The following is a 14622-nucleotide window of genomic DNA, read 5'->3' as shown; positions in this document are numbered from 1 at the left end:
AATAACTATTTTCTTCCTTGAACTATATGAGTGACCATTCTGCATGGGTGGTTGAGCAGGGAAGGGAACCAGGCAGGCAGAGCAGGCTCCCACCAGTGCTGCTAAGCATGGACAACCCACAGAACAACGTGGTATATTGTCCAGAACTGTTTCTGGGGTTGGTAACCCACTGTGGCCTGGTGGGCTAAAACAGGGGAGCGTTCAGTTTCTTCCTATATGGTATAATTTGCAAATGACTTTGTTTCTGTCTGAACTTGAATAAAAAGATTATATGTTATATTTAGACTCTGTCTTAGTTGATTTAAAATACGTTCATCTCCAACAAAATGCTGTCTCCATAGCTATCCATCCTTTCTTAAAAAGAGAACTGTGGTATAACTTTTAAGGGTAGAGTTTACAGCAATGTAATTTAAGTGAGTCATCATACTTTGCTATATAGAATGCCACAAAAACACCATAACTAAACTGGTGGAAGAAAAAAGCTTCTTTTGAGAAATAATCTCTCAAAAATACTCCTTCAAAACCAAGGTAAGCAATGAATGATGATTAGAAAATGAGAAGTCATTTGAGAAGTCATTTCATAACAGAATTGCAGGGATTTGAACTAACTGCTTGGCTAGGGAAAACATTTAATTTCATTGCTCACAAAACCTACCTATATATAGACATCTTGGGTATACCTATTTATATTTGTGCTTAAGTGCATGTATCTTCTTCTCTGGAAAGTCACTTGACTAATCATGACATGTTTAGGAAGGTCAGAAGACAGTGGGACTTATTAAGATAATTCTGATAATTGTTCTTAGGACTGTCTTACTCAGGACTGTGCATATTGCTGGGTTAACTGTGCTCACTGCAGACAGGTATTTAGATTATGAAGGTGACAGAGGTCCTTTCCTATGCTCCTGGGAGGGTACAGAGTGAAGGGACTGTTTATTGAGACAGAAGGACCTAGGTCAGTGCTGGTGGTGCATCCTCTCTACCTGTGAACATTAAGCCAGAAGAAGATGTGAAGATGTGGCATTGTACCCCAGTGGAGCTGACAGGATTACATTTCCTCAGTTTTTTCCTCACCAAACCTGTAGACAACACAGACATTTTCAGCTCCTCCCTGCCATTTCTTGGGACTTAAAATAGACTCTAGAGTTATGGGAATGATGTTAGGGAGCACCTTTCAAGCCCAATTCCTGTATCTCTACCCTGGCAGAAATTCTCTGTGGCCCTGTCCACATGATGCCCATTCAGGGTCTGGAAGAAGCTTTCTTTGTGGACTGCCCAAGAGCTAACTAGCACAGGAAGCAGGTTTTCCACAGGCATTCCAGACCTGAGCTGAATTTGTCACTTCTTTCCCTATTTAGAAGATGCTATAAATCAGCTACCTCCTGATACTCCAGGGTATTTACGCAGGTGTGAATTCATTCATGCTGGTTTTATTATGACTTTTTACTGCCTCACAGGGAAACAGGCAAACCCTTACACAAAGTAAATGTAACCTGAAGTGTTGATTTATCTTTTTTTAAAATGACAATAGAGTCATTTTAGAGAGCTATTGAGACAAAAAAATAAGGATGAAGAAGGGCAAAACTGGGACTTATTATGAGAAAAAAATCATGTATAGCAGGTTTGTACTATTTTAATTTTATTTCGGAGCACTTTGGTTTTTCCCAGACATAAAAAAGGATGAGAAATGTATTTTTAAGACCCTAGAGAGAAAAGGATGTACTGGTAAGATTTTTCTATGTAAATTCTATTTGCTCTCCAAATACCTCAATTCCCTTGAAAATTCTTTTTTTTTTTTTTTTTTTTAACCTTATGCAGTTTGTATTTTGTCAGGCTGCACAGAGGCAGGCTGGCCAGCTCTAAGCCCCTTCCAGTTCCCCATGCACTAGCCAGGCACAGCACCAACAATGGTGCCTTACTGCTGCAGTCGAAGGGCAGCAACACACAGCAGACAGATTCGTGGGGTAAATGCATTCAAGACTGAGTGTGAGTTTATCTTTCAGCACCCCTTTTGTGACTTGCTGTGAGAGCCTTTCCGTGGGGCCCTGCCATGGCTTTTTTTGTTGGGTCTCAGATGCTGGTTTTGGAGCAGAGGGAGCAGATGCCCTGGCCTCTTATCCTGGTTGCTCATGCTCAGCTGTTGTCCATGTGGGCGGATGGCCACTGTCCCTCAGAGTTTCAGCTCTCCCTGCACAGGGGTCTGGGACCCCTCTGTCTGCACTAATGTTGAGGTTTTGCCAGTTTATGAAAGCTCCCCAAGGCGCCCTGGTGTGACCCTCACCTCCAGGACATGCCTCCCAGGGCTAGCTCCAGGGTCATCCTAATAAAGCCAGCTGTGTGTATTGGTGAGCCTGGAACACATAATTGGGCAGCAAGGAAGAAGTGTTGAAATATTTCTAAGAACACATGGTCAAAACTTACTGATGGATAAGTAGAAACAAAAATAGTTAGGAGAGATGGGCTATCTGGTTTCACAGCAGCCATCGGCAGTATTTCCTGGGAGACAGGCTGAGCCTTCTTTGTTCTGCTTTAGGTACAGTGTGTGCTTGGCTTTGTACAATCTGCAATCTGACAAGTACCCATTCACTTCTCAAGGGAGAGGCGAAAGATTTAGAGTTGTGTGAAGTGCTCTTTGACTTGGGACCAAACCAGGCTCGTGTATTTTCCAGTGCTGCTGCTAGCACTGGGTTGTCCTCAACAGACCACACAAGAAATGCAAAGGCACAAGGGCTGGCTGCCTTGTCGTATATCTGGGAAATTGTTCTTCTCCTTTGAAATGCAAACCCAATGGCAAAGCCATTGCTCCGGTGACTGCCTTTCTGCTCCCTTTGATATGGCACATACAATGCAAATGTATGCTACAGAGTGACAATCAAAAGGCTTTGAGAAGCAAAGGACCAGAGAAATAATGTTCTTATTTTCCACAGCTGTTATACTAAGCAGTACACAGCCTGTTGAAACAGAGTTCAACAAGTAGGTTTGCAGACACCAACTTGTTGAAAATTAAGATAAAATCTTGCCCCTCCCCAGAGTGACTCAGTGGATGATTATACTGTGTTTCACTGTTCATATCAATATTGTTCATATTTGCAATGTTTTTGCTATAAGAAATTTAGGTTTAGCTTTGTCAGCTTCTACACTGAGAAATCTGCTCGAAGTTCTTAAGCTGTCACTAGGGAATTTGAGAATAATGTTCTTTATCAATACAAGACCGATTTCTTAGTCACTGAGTTGATTTCTTAGTTGCCATTTGTTTCTGTTGTGGAATTAGCAAAAAGTGGATTTTTTACACTAGAATTTTTTTTTTTTAAATGATACAGAACTTTTTTATCCCTGCCATTTGTTGAAGAGATCAAAAGGAAGAGAAGGTTCTACTGAGAAAAAAACAAATGAACAAACCTACAATTTTTTCTAATTTCAAAACAAAATTATATTTTATTTTAAAAAAAGACAAAACTCTATGCGATCTAGGAATTTCTTCCTGAACTAAGAAAGTAGGTATCTGATGCAGACATAATTATTTCTCCTTTTCAGTGCAGACAGGATTTTAACCATGTTCTTTAACCCAGCATATCTATCTTTATGGCCTGAATTTACCCAGTTTCCAAAGCAAGTTAGGTTTCATTCACACATTTGCTGATGACAAACCATAACGCCACAAAGAAAAATTGGACCACATTATGTGAAGGCCAAGGAATATGTATTTGTACTTGGAGTGCCATGAAAAGCAAGGAGGCTGGGATAAGAAAGGGGAAAGCTGGAAATAGGATATCTGCTTAGATGTAAAACCTACAGCTGAAATTAATATTCTCTGCTCGAAGTCAGTTATGGGATTGGTGCAGGTGGAAGAGATACAGGTGTATTAATTTGTGCTGTACGGATAGAAGCTCTCTGTTAGGGTGTTTTGCAGTGCAGACAAATATAAATTCACTTCTATAAAGGCAAAGCATTTCTAAATGTCAGTAAGGAAAGAAAGAAAAAAGTACTTAGAAGGTCAAAACCCAACTATCTGTGCCAAGGAATGTCTGATCTCAAGCACCCACAGTACCAACCAGTTAAAAACTCTGTTGCTTTAGAGCATAAGATATTTGCTTCAACTTCAGTGTGTCTGGCCATCCATTTGGATGAGACATGTGGGGTTTTAGGAATGTGACCTTTCCAGTGACCTTGGAAGGAGTCATGTGAACAAAGCTTGTGGCCCAAAATGGCTCTTGCTGAGGAGCACACCCGAAATGAAATCCTACCATAACCAGGGCCAGCTGTTCCAAATTGTAACTCAAAGGACCCGGTCAAAACCCAGGAATGCCCAGTGGCAAGTCTGTAAGTGAAGTGGGAGCTGCTGTCTAGCAGCAGCAAGGGGTGGCAGCCGTATCTATTGTCTCAACCCCTGTGCCCAAAAAACTCCCACCAACCAAACCACAGCATGAAACAAAAGGAACCAAACCAAACCAAACCAGCAAACCCCCCAAACAACAAACACGGCCCAGAACACAAACAAGCAAACCAAACCAAGCCGAAGCCAGCGAGCCCGAAGCCAGCGAGCCCGAAGCAGACGGGCGGCGCTGCCGGCAGAGGGCAGATGCGCACCGAGCCCCGGCCTGGGCGCGCCCCGCGCTCTCCCGGGCGGCTCTGCCGGCGGCAAGTGGGCGCCTCCGCTTCCCGGGAATACCGCCGGGACACCCCAGCGGCTGCGCCCGCGGAGCAGCGGCTGCGCTGGCGAGCGGCAGCGCAGGCACTGGCTTGCCGAGTCTCACCCGTGCGCTCGCTGGTTGCCTTGGCCGGATGCCCGGGGAGATCCCCGGCCCTGACAGTCCTGCAGCCCCTCCAAGAGCTGAGAAGTGGAAGAGAAATACTTTGCCGGCAGGTTCCCACACAGAGAGGAAGACAGCAAAGGAAAAGTTGACACCGGATTGCCAAAGAGCTGCTGAGTCTTTGCTTACCCATGTTCCCCATGCAGAAGTGTGACAGGTGAATCTGTGATCTGTGTCGCTGGCAGAGCTAGGCACTGTCCTGGTGTGGTCATCTGTGGCCATCTAGGTGTGACAGGAGATGCAGCATTACCATCCCTGCACTGGTGCTAAGACGACTGCTGCAAAGTGCAAGAACAAATTGCAGGATGTATGCACTATGTATGCATTAGGTACTAGGCAAGATCTACACATTAGGCATGCATTTTACAGGGGTAAAAATCTTCTGTGCCCTGCTAGTTGATGTAATTAAGAGAGGTTTCAAAGGCTAGCCAACAGGCAAAAATGTAAGGCAGATGTAGTGAAATATAATTGAGGAAAAAGCATATGTGTTCACTTGGCAGTGCTGAGGATCAGGCCTATGTATACAGAAAATAGATTTCTACATGCATTTGGTTAATGCATCTACCAAACATGCTTCAGGCTTACAGTTCTCTTTAGAAATGCCAGAAGCACTCAGCTTTGTGTCACCATCACAGGAACAACTGGAATGGAGTGCTGTACTGCGCACTACGTCTGTTTTCTTGACTGCTGGATCAGCAGCTGGTCGGGGGTTGCTTGTGTGAGTACATGAGCCAACCAAAAAGATTACACACCTTTTCTCTTCCTGAAAGAGTGCTGAGTTCCAGGCATGCTTTTGAAGCACCAATTTTTTTTCACTCAAGGTTAAATTTGAACAGATGCCGACTACCTTGCCTTCTGCATCCTTCCCACACTTGTAGTTGAGAGATGGTGTCCTGTTCAGAGTGCCTGTGCAACGCCTACGCACTGCCTTTGTTCCCCTGGCCCTGTACAGTGGGACAGTATGGTCTGTGGGCAGCAAGTTGCCCCAGGTGAGATGAAGCAGAGCCTTCCTCTGGCTGAGCTCTGGTTGTCTCAGCTGGAGGCTGTTCTTGGCATATGTTCACTACATTCCCAGAAGGACATACAGCTTTGCAGGCACTGTGCATCCGAGACTATAAATAATTGTAAAACCAAAGGACTTGGAGAAGATCACACTATCATTTCTTAATCTGGTAATGAAACCATAGGTGGAAGAGGACATAACACCCATTTACATAACAGGCTTCTCAGTCTAGAGGACATTTTAAAAAATTTGTTGTCTAGATGATGCTGTAGCCATCTAAAGCAGTTTCTTGGGTATCTGAATATCTGAATCTCCTACTAAGCTATGCAACTATTCAGCTTTTGGAAAGCTGTCTATGGACAAGTATATATCAGCAAGACTATCTTTGATTTTTTTACTTTCCTTTATGCAACACATAGGAGATTTTTTTTTTCCCCATCGTCAGCTCAGTAAATAATTCCTTCATAATAAAGAGCCAAATACCTGAATAATTGATGCAGAAGGGTCTCAGCCATGGTGTGAGGTGACCACTGATGGCTATGTCCTGACATATAGTAACCTAACATGTCCTTAACCATTCCCCACATGGGAGTTTCCACAGATTCTCAAGACAGTACTGGTAGTGTCCCCCTCTCCTGCAGCAGCATGGCTTGCCTGATTGAACTTTATGTATGATGGAGTTCAACAAATCACCATCTTCCCTTCACAGAGGTTTCCTGAATTTTTAAAGATCCTTATTACATGCCTTCCTTTTTTATCCTTTCTTTTTAAGTACAACCCTCTCCGCCAGATTCTTTAATCTGTCTCTAAAGGTCATGCTTTCTAGCTTGCTGATTGCTTCCCCCACTGTCACCATGCTTCTGGTCCCTCTCAAGTGGCTCCTATTTTTATGGAAAGACAGCCCCAAAACTGAACCCAGAGCCAGGGAGAGCAGGCAAGTGCTGCACATCTCATATTTGCAAGCATGTCGTGTAGAGTCTGAATTACATACGTCTGTTTTCTCACACTTTAAGTAGTTCCTTGCCTGTAAGTTTCAGCAGATTTTTTTTTTTTTTTCTCAAAGAAGAAATAAAAGTAATTTAAGAAGGACACTTTCTCTGGGGGCAGTCCAAAAACCTTCTAACTAATTAGACACATAGAAGTTATAAAACTGTTGTTTCTGAAGGTGTTGACCAGAAGACTGTTTGTTCACCCGGCATTACTAAGCCAGTCTCACAACATCTAGGACTTGCTACCTGCTGGTTTCATAAACTGTGCTTGAAGATGGCCCTGGGAGAGGAATGGATTGTTTTGGCAAGTTCAGCTGTTGCAATGTGCCTGAGTATTTCATGGCTCACATTACCAAGGGATCCGGCATGCTGGCTCTATTTGTTCATGTGTTTTAACTGCTTTTTTTGTCTTTGTGCTTTTTTTTTCACAGCCTATTACCTCAGGCCTGCTTAGTAGCACCACGAATTTATCCTACACTTAGCCCAAAAATTGTGGTCATTTTTCACTCTCTGACACATGCACACTGGTTTCTCTGAATCATCTGTGCCCTGTTTAAGGATTGTACCGTCAATGCTGTGTCATGATTAGGTGAAGAAGGGATCTGTTTCAGGCCAAGGCTGCTAAGTCACATTTTCTGTAAAGAGCGGTGATGTAATTCCGTACTACAGTTTTAAGCAGCAAAGCTGATTTAAGATGCTTCTGAGCACATTGCCACCAGCTGCCTGACTGCTTTTTTCACACCCCCAGTCAACATTTTTTAAAGGAGAGTGACTGATACTGCATGGGTGAGAATGAACAACATGCAGTGGGAAAGGGTGAACAACTTTGGCAATTAAACCACATTATGAAAATGTAACATACAATAATGAACTAGATACTCTGTAATCAAGTACCAGAAGAGGCATATAGTGATTTCTTCTTTCTCTTTTTTTTTTTTCTTGTATGATTTATTTTTATTCTGATCTCTTCTGGTTGTCTTTGACTACAAGCAATGCTGTCAGGTTTGTGGAATTCTCCCCATTATTATGCTGTAATTCAATTAGATAAGCAATTTTCTGATAGTCACACTAGGAAGCCTACCGGGAGCCTGAGCACCAGCGATCAGCACTGACTTTCAGAGTAGAGCCGTCTCTAAAGTTTGGAAGCCTTATTTTATTAAAAATAGGTATTTATATATTAGTCAGTATACTGGGCATGATTTTTTTCCCAAAACTGGTTCTACAGGTGCTTTGAAAGTTTCCTCTGGCAGTGATTTTTAGAAATGTGCTTGCTTACTGTTTTGATCTGCTGATGGAGCCCATCAAATAGTGGAGAGCTTGGTTACAGTTTTATGCCTGCTTCTGAATCAGGGTGTAGGAGAGGATTTCCTTCACAGATGGCTGAGTAGTTATTTTGTGTTGGGAAGTGCAACTAAAATAATCCTGATAGGGTGGCAAGAGAGCACACAAGCCTCTGCAGGCTCCTACATAAGGAATCCTGCCTATCCATGCAAATAATGGTCATGTGAGGCAGTTGGTTGCTGGGAGCAGCGGCAGTGGAGTGGCTGCATGAGTGGTGGCTGGCCAAGGGTGGCTGCAGGAGGCCACCCTGTCAGGAAGGAGTGCCTGAGCACAAGGCAGTGACAGTCATGTCAAAAAAAGGGCTCTGGGGAACCCGTCAGTGACAGTCAATGTCATATAGCAGAGGTTTTTCACTTTCCATAAAGAGGAAGGTTCATTTAGTGTGCATGTATGTGATGGAAGGGTAAACAACAGAAAAATCCAGTAAGCTTGACCTCTAACATCCCAGTCCGTGACTTTGCATAGAAATTTGGGGTTTGTTTTTCATGTCGGTTCTGAGATCCACATATTTTCACATGCATGAATCACACAAATGGTACCTTGCAGCCAGAAAACATCAGGAAACAGCAAAATGCTGGTCAGGTTTGAAATTTGCTTACACATTTACAGAGATTGTACATAAATGTAGATGTTTAATATATACTTTTGTGTGAGGGAAAGAGTTATTAATACCTCTTATTCTGTGAGGTGTATTTTTTCTTAGACGTTTATAAAAATACCTTCATAATGGTCCTTTTTAAATAAATTCCTTCCTTTAGTAATTAGGGCTATTTGCTATCATTCACTTAACTTTGGAAAATTCTAATTCCAGGCTGATAGGCAAAGAAAACTTAAAAAATGTTGCATTATTTCTCTGCTTCAGGAGTTGATTTTATCACAGTTACTGCTCAGTGAAGGTAGCAGATAAAAGGAATAAAAATGGATATTTTTTTAAAAAGTTCTTGCATCATGGAACTTTGGTTTTTCTTTGAATTGCAATGAAGTGTCTCAACATCAGTTGTTTCTGAAAAAATGATTTTGTGACGATGTTGCTGTTTTTGAAGGATGAACACACAACTGGTTCCAATCAGTTTCTTAATGAGTATATTCACAGTTCAAACACAAGAGACTGTATTTCAGGTTAAACAAATACTAGGTTGTAATCCCATGGTCAAATACCTGTGTGCCAGGCACTGACTGTTCTCAGAAATAGGTTGGTGCAGTGCTTTTCAATCACTGTATCTTAGCTGCTTAGTGTTTTGTTGATGAACTTAGCAAGGTATCTGTTGGCACCTTTTTAGTAAGGTGAATGGTTTATGGATAGAGCAAGATGCATGGAACGGGGATGCTTGCTCTATTAAGCTGTCTTTTAAGTATTTAGTGTCCTGGCATGATTTTTCTTTGTAAAAAAATTCTGGAGGCTGAAATGCTTCTTCATCTTGCTGTACTTCCAGCTTGGATAATAACTGTATAAGCTTCTCTGACAGTCATGGCCCTAACTAATGCCTTCTCTATGAGGGGTGATGGAAAAAATTGTTGTACTTTCATGGTCAGGCTTGTTCCCTTATTTCCCTACCTTGGAGGGTCATGTGATATCATTCTGCAGTAGGTTTCTCCTGGCAGTAGAAGCGATACAAACCCTCCCTTCTTTGTTGCTAGTAGCTAGCCATGCTGTAATGCAGTGCCTACTCAGGTCTTTGTGCAGCTCCACTAAAGACTTTCTCAGACTTAAGGCTGATATACAAAGCTTTCTGTAATGTTCAGGATATGCCTAAAATTCAGTACCTGCAGTCATAATGGCCAAATTCAGCCATGGATGGAGCCGCCAACTCACCTGAGTTTTTTTACTGCTAACTATGGGGGAAATTCTCCCATAGAAGTAGAGAGTACTTAGTGAGGAAGGGGAGTGCTCCCTGTTGCTCTTGATGTAGTCCATGAGTTCCAGGGAGCTCAGGGCATTCCTGGTCCAGCAGTACGCCTGTCAACCAGAAGTGGTTAGTCTAGGGATGAGACCAAAGGATTTGGGTCAACAGTCCCATTAGAGGAGGCAGAGTCTTCTAGTTCACAGAGCTGAGTCACCCTCTCCATTTGAGTGAAGATACCTGATTTGTTTACTTTGATTACTCTCTGAAAAATGACTTGAGCACACAAAGAGTGCTTGGGGCAATGGTGGTTTTGTAAGCTGGGTGTTTGTGCCGTGCCACTGAGAAGAAGTAGTGTTTACTTTGATGGTTAAAAGAACAGTAATTCCATGACAAACAAAGAGCTGTGTCCACTGACAAAAACAGTGACCTTGTCCCTGTTTTATTGATGACTGTGCACCTCTGCCTGGCAGATCTTCAGTCTGGGTGCTGATTTTCTCTTTAGATTTGTCAGTGCTCTGGGGCTCTTTTTAAGTGCAGAAAAAAATGAGGTTCTTCTCTTACTCCCAGTTCTGCCTGATGTGAAATTTCATGCTGATGTCTCCTATTTCCTAGTTCAGGGTCTAGGTCAATCCATTATCAGCAAATGGCATTTCCCTCAAACAATCTTGTCAGAATTCAACTGGCCTAGACAAGCATGTCTGAACAGCCAACCTGACCAACTTCAATACTTTGGGTCCTCAGCTTTCTTCCTGGCACAGCCTGGGTATGCAAAATTCATTATCCTGGCACTCCATACATTCCCTTGATGATTGAAAACACAGGAATGATTATTAATTAAGCAAGGAGAAGGCCTCCTGCAGCTAGGATCACAACCATTAAGTTAGCAGACAGAACCAGTCACTGGTGTTTTACCTTTCGGGTCTCCTTATATTGTTAGGATTGCTCTTAAAGATGGATGGAAGGTGGAAATTGATCTTTTTCAAAACACAGTCCTGCTGCACACTTGGCCAATGTCCTACAAATGAGATGAACAACATAGTAGCCTAGTAGATAAACTAAAAAGAAGTTAAAAATCAATGTTCAGCCATTCAGATCACTTGAAGAGAGAACCTCTCCAGTCTGAAAGGCTGCCTGTACCATGATATTTATATAGATGTTTAGAGCAGTATAGTCAATACTGTTCATGTCTTTAAACAGAGATTGAAAATTAAATAATAATAAAACCATTGAACCAGTTGCCATGTGTGAAGGGTGCCATTGACTAAGATGCTGCAGCATGGAGGAGAATGTGCTGAGCAGGCAGCAAGCAACGACTCACCATGAAGAATACATTTTATCTGCACTACCAGATACTGATAATAAACAGGAAATTTGGGCCTTAAAGGCCTCAGCAGAGAGTATCCCCTCTCACTTTACTGTGACTGAGATGCTCCTCACTGTTCTCCCTTTGGCCTTACTGGGTGAAATGAGACATACCCCACCATGGCCTTGGGACCTTGGTGCCAGGCTTAATTCATGTCTTAGCATGTCTTTGCTGGAAATGCTGCATGGCTTTGTGTAGTTTTGTTTTCATGTTATGTAACAAAGTGAGTCTGACTTGTGAAACACCCTCTGAACATGTCAGTAACATGCTCAGTTTCCTGGACTGTCTTGGAAGTTAGAGATAAGTCTAACATGAGAAATCACTGCATAGGGAAACATAGCAGCTAGGCCTACCTGAATATATCTAGGTCTCTTGCTTTCAGTCACTTTCATTTAATGGCTGAGATTTTGAAGCCTTCTGACATGCATTTTATTGTAATTGCTAGTTGTTTTATAGGGACTAGCTGCCAGCCCAGTTCGTTTTTCACTTCCCAATACCCTTTCTGATACACTAGATTTTTTTACTATTAATGCTGTCATCACTGTTAAATCTGGAGAAAGGACAGTTTTGATGACTGTGGCTGTTGAGGTATTTATAATGAAGAAGGCTCTTTTGAAAGCAATGAGATGTCATTCAAAATCAAGCGAAGACAAAGCCCAGAGTCCTGAAAGGAAAATTAACTTAGAAGAAGTTAGAAATTTAGGACTACTTTAGCCAGAAGGAAGATGTGTGGAGAGGGGTGAATCCAAGAACAAACAGCCTGATAATGCTATAAGAGGTTAAGATTCAAGCGTTGGTTTGGAAGAGTAATATGATGTAAGCAGTGTATAATCCAGAGTCATGGCAAATTATATTTGAGAGGGACTTGCTTGTTTTACTCAGTGGTATTACATTTCCCCTAATTCACAGCACATCCTAAGGGACAAATGCTCTTCCCACTGCTGGATATATTGACTCACACTGCTTTCCTGACATTCGTGCACTTCTTCACGGGGACAAGTGACAAGACTGAGGAATTTTGCAGAAGTGCAGGTTGTGAGTTTCTTAGCATAGGACTGACTGCACCCTTAATATGCATTAAGATTTTGAGGAGAGAGTGGCCAAGTGGGGTGTGTGAGAATAGTACGGATGAGGTACCACCTCCATCTACATCTGACGGCACAGGTTGGAGGTCAGAGTTCCACCAGTCTCTTCCATCCTTTTGACTCCAAAGAGGGTACCAAGATGACAAGAAAATGCTTGTATTTGTAGTAGACATATCTGAGCTGTGTCTACAATTTCTTGTGAAGTTATAACTGCATATGTTCCAAGAGACTAGGGAGAGTATGAAAGTCATGGCAATATTTTTAGAAAGGTAAGTGAAATGACCTGAGTAATTTTAGGTCAATCTTGCATTGATTTGTGGCCAAAAGATGGAATGTTTAAAAGATTGAAGCAGAATTAATGACAGTCAATAGGGCTTAAAATAAAATAGGGTATGTCAAATGTACTTAATTTAATTGCTTGAGATCATGGGTTTGATTGATTAGAAGCATACTGGTTTTCTTGGACTTCAGTTTTTTGGAGACATGACAGGCTGCTATGTTGCTTCCACAGCCTTGACCGTTGTCTGCTTTAGGATTTCATGGAGATTTCAGGTATTGTCTGTAGTTTGGTAGCCTTCATGTGCAGCTGTGTGGGCCTTGGCATGCAGCTGACAGGGCAGCCTTGCCTGTAAGTCAGAGATGCCTTCCCTGAGAAACCCATCTGGCTGAGTGGCCCTTTGGAGTACAGCAAATCACAGCAAACTTTTCTTTAGCAACTATTGGTCATGAAATTGCAGTGTATTCTTCTGTCATCTAGTGTGGATGCAGTTACTCTTATAGGTTGTCCTGGTGACTCAGGTTACACTGAATTTAGGTGCTCTCACAATGAAATGGGTGGTGGAAATGTGTGAGGTTAGGAAAGCCCCATGAGAACGTTTTGGAGTCTGATCAATGGCCCTACCAAGGGAGATTTATCAGCTTGGTGTCTAGCTTACTTTCAGGGTATAAAAATCCTTACTGGGGTATTGTATCTAGCTCTTTAAGTTCTTATAGTCTGTTAATTAAAATCAATGAGAGAGGGTAAAAGTCAAAGTGAGAAAATGCATGCCTTGAGTAATCCTGTCAAGAGTTAAGGTAAATAAATGGTCAGTATTTGATAAAGAGTATGCCAGTTGGCTGGTGTCTTTCTGCAGGTTATATGTAGACTGGCCTCAATTTTTAGGTTTCTGGCAGAAGATACTTGGTGTCCTTTCATAGCTTCTGCTGTTTTTGACTTCAAAACATTTATGAACTGATCAAACCTACAGCAGTAAACATCCATCAATAATTACAGAAGTACTCATCTTCTCAGGTCTGATTATTGACTGAGATGCCTAAGCTCATGCTAAGATATGGATTATGTTAGATCCTCAGCTGTTAAGGTTTTATTTAGCATCATTAGCTTATCTGGGGCTACAGTCATTAACACCAGTTTGATTTTCCTTATGAGATGCCAGTTCATGTCATTTCAAGTCAAGCATTTGAAATTCACATTTCTCTGGTATCTGTACTGAGCATCAAATGGAAATTTTTTATTAAAGCAGATATGTCATCTCTGGAGAACCAAAAGACTCCTTGCCTTCCCTCTAACTTCAGTAAACTATTCACTTGCTGTTTCATAACATGACTGACTAGATTTATTTGTCATGTGCCCCTGTAATTCAGTGTTCAAATCCAAACATGTCAAAAGGGAAATAAGTAATGGACCCTTTCTTATGCCCTAAACCTCCAAAGCAGTACTTTTTTTTAAACCAGTATTTTGACTATACCTAATGCTTGAGTACAGAATAGAAACAAAATACATGAGGGCAGTCAGCTGTTCTGTCAGCTCTACAAGGCCAGTATTTGACACAGACAGAAGGGTACAAACACACAGAAAATGCAACTATTTGAAAGGATAATCCTTTTGGAAGTGCAGCTTTCAGCATCTATCTAGGCTGTGAAAAGTGCTGTATTCCAGTGAGATTCTGATAGAGATACTGAGCTGATATATTGACTACAGTTTTTAAGGCAGTAAGAAATCAGCATATCCCTAAAAGTTTTGCTGACTATGAATTTATTTGAAAACTTACCTGAATAGAATTAGGCAACTAAATCAAGGCCCTGTAAGGTTTTTGCTAGTACTACGTCCATAGCAAAATATTATGTGAAAAATCCCATGACATATTATAATTCTGTCCTCTGTTCAGCATCTCTAAATCCTTTCT

Source organism: Coloeus monedula, assembly GCF_965178545.1.
Source record: "Coloeus monedula genome assembly, chromosome: Z".
Classification (NCBI taxonomy): Eukaryota; Metazoa; Chordata; class Aves; order Passeriformes; family Corvidae; genus Coloeus; species Coloeus monedula.
The sequence above is the reverse complement of the archived record's forward strand: the minus strand, read 5'-3'. Positions refer to the sequence as shown.